The sequence below is a fragment of the Ctenocephalides felis genome, unplaced genomic scaffold (genome assembly GCF_003426905.1).
Source record: "Ctenocephalides felis isolate EL2017-DRISC unplaced genomic scaffold, ASM342690v1 CF-g0.4_SCAFFOLD_01886, whole genome shotgun sequence".
NCBI lineage: Eukaryota > Metazoa > Arthropoda > Insecta > Siphonaptera > Pulicidae > Ctenocephalides > Ctenocephalides felis.
This window is the reverse complement of record NW_020538040.1, coordinates 67,039,366-67,042,448: the sequence shown is the minus strand read 5'-3', so window position 1 is coordinate 67,042,448 and position 3,083 is coordinate 67,039,366. Positions and strand designations below refer to the sequence as shown.

Sequence of the window (3,083 nt, the reverse complement as noted above, 5' to 3'; positions counted from 1 at the left end):
GTACAAAAAGTTTCATATAATTCGAATTATAGTTCAATGTTACTGTTTGAATACAATTTAAGTTTAATTTTATTAGAATAGTAATGTTACATTTATATGGTTAATTGACATCTAACATTGTCAAATATTATTATTTGCTGATTATTATGAGTTAATTTGAACTGCATGTGAATTTACAGAAGTTTACTCAAAAATGTTTAAAATATAATTTTCATTATAATCGTGTTTGCTTATGCCATTTAATCAAGAGCCTTGCAAAATTGTCTTTTTATAGAATATTGACTTAGTTTATTCATTTACTTTATGTTCAATATTTACTCGTTAATAAAAATAATAGAAATGGGATTTACAACTACACGACAACCTTTATAATTTATTTAATAACTCAAACGTTTAACTACAATTGAGCAGTTAAATTAATGTTTGACTTTTAACCCTTTCGCTACGGATGGCGTTCCTGGACGACATCCACATGGCGTGCTGTGTGTACGGATGTCGTTCATGGACGACATGTTGTGTTTGCCTTTGCATCAAAATTTATCACTATGCGTTAAAGTATTAGGAATACTAGTTCTTCATTGTAATTTTCAATTCATTAGAAATGTAGCTTTTAACTTTAATAATGGTAAAAATATCTCAAAATATATCGATGTGAATTTCCGTTCAGTAGTGCAACTGAGTGGCACGCTGTTCTCGTACAGCAGAGATACTCCTGCGGAAAGCACTCGAATGTAGTAGTTGGACTTTCTACTCGATCGTAAAACTTTCATCTTTTGTATTCACAGTTTAAATTTAGTGTACTAAAACAGCTTTGGTACTAAACTTTGTGGATTAAGATTTTAAAACAAATCTAACAGTGAAAACTTTTTTGCAAACAATTAGTATTAGTAATTAATTAGAATCATCACAAATCATGAAAAATCGAATTTATACGATTATAAGTTATTCGATAAATGAAGAATTGCTTTCTGTGAATCTTTCTTTATTTAGTGGTTGTCAGTGAAGGTGCGGTAAAATAGCATTTTATTGTTATATTGTAAAATAGCATATTATTATATTGTCTAGGGCATATACAAAACTTTTAGATAAGTAAATAAATAATACAAAAGTTTATATTTGAAAAATGGGCGAGACTATAAAACAAGTAGTAGCTTCTATGATCAAAGGAATTAAAAGATACAACCCATAAAATTTACCTACCTTGGAGCAATATGTGGAGATCCAATCAAGGGATAACGTGTATTATTTAGAAGCAAATCTTGCTGTACTTAAAATGTACCAATTCAATCCGTCAAAGTTTAACTTGGAAATTACTTGCCAAATTTTGCTTAAAGCTTTGACAAATTTTCCACTTTCCGACTTCATTTTATGCAAATGTTTACTATTGGAATCACAGACTCAACAAAAGACAATTTCCCAAACTATGTATCTAGGATAAATTTTAGAACAATGTGATTTTGCAACATTTTGGGATCGTGTACATGCAATGCCTGCATTATGTTCTCGCATTCAGGGATTTAATGATTCTATCCGGAAATTCGTTTGTCATGTTGTAGGAATTACTTTCCAAACAATCGATCAAACCAATCTTGCTAATTTGCTTGGTGGTGTTGATAATGCAACGTTGAACATATGGATCAAGAAGTACTGCTGGAAGAAAGTAGAAAACAACTTAATATTCATTGCTAATCAAGATGAAAATATCAAAACTAAAAATATTACTGAAACTATTGATTTTGAAAATTTAGCTCCTCTTATGACTTCTTGCTTATAATTTAATTTGATTTTTTTAACAAAAATTGTATTTCTATAAATCACAATAAATCGTATTCACTTGACAAAATCCTTGCATCACAGTCGTTCAATATATTTTCATGTTTCATTAATGCTCCGATTTCGAATCTGTGCTATTCAAACGCGTGCAGGTTCGCACGGTTTATTATTAACGGTCAAATGTGTGCAGGTTAGATACTTGTTGCGCCGTTCAGCGGACTCGTTGGTTTCGCCGCCGCCGCCGCCGCTAACGCAGCCGTCGGCTGTGCAGATGCACTTTGATAATGTATTCAAAACGAGCGCAGCAATTCAATAAGCGCTCTCGAGATCTGAACTTTCTATTGATGATATTAACTAGCGCATTTCGGTCTGTTGTGCCGGGCGTAAGTACCGTCCGTCCCATCGACCGCACCACCTATGATACGATGCACCATGCACCGCGATGCCCCGTGGCGCGACACGTCGCACGGCCTCATCGGAAATCCGGCCGCGGTAACAGATCGGCTCAGATGGACTGAGGTCATTTGAATATTAAACTAGCTGTAAGCGAAATTCTGTCTTAAGGCAATTAAGGCATCGTGCCTTAAGGCAAATTGCTGGAACTTCCCGTACCAAAAATTATTATTTTTTTAAAAACGATTAACATTTTTGAAAGAAATTTACTTCGAAAAAATAAGATTTTTGAGAAACTATAAATTGGACAAAAAATTATTTTTTTTGAAAAAAAAATTTAAAAAAAAAAAAATATTTTTTTTTTTTTGAAAAAAAAAAATGTTTTCTTTATTTTGACATATTTTGGAAGATCTGAACTTTTTTTCAAAGCAATCGTACTGCTTCAACTGCATAGAGACAAAATATAAAGCGCTTAAGCGCCGCGTCGCTGTCTAATGGATAAACATTGGTACAGAACCCATAGGAATGTAAACCAAATTTATACTTATTGTTAAAATCTATATAAAATATCTGATAATTTGATGTGCATATGTCTAATGATCATTTTTGACCGCCAGATGGCATTTTTTTACTTTTTTTACTAGATCTCCGAAACCGCTAGACCTGCTTTCATGAAAATTTGATCAGTTGTTCATCTTGTTAACACTTTGCCGTCCGCACGTCTTGTAAAAATTTATTCGCTTGGCGCCGGTAGTGCTAATTCGTTATCACTTTGCTTGTCCCCGCCCATTCTGAATATTATCGAAAAATTATAAATTTTTAGTTCTTACTAATGTTGAGGGGTGTAACTTTTTGTTATCTAAATTAAAACACCAACAGGATGGAAAGATTTCTGCCACTGGCCAAAGGAAGATACT

At 32.8% G+C, this 3,083-nt stretch overlaps 1 pseudogene; it reads left to right on the top strand.

Moving 5' to 3' along the window:
* The first annotated feature begins 1,123 nt into the window (after positions 1-1,123).
* On the top strand, positions 1,124-1,812 carry LOC113378163 (annotated as a pseudogene).
* The last annotated feature ends 1,271 nt before the right edge of the window (positions 1,813-3,083 follow it).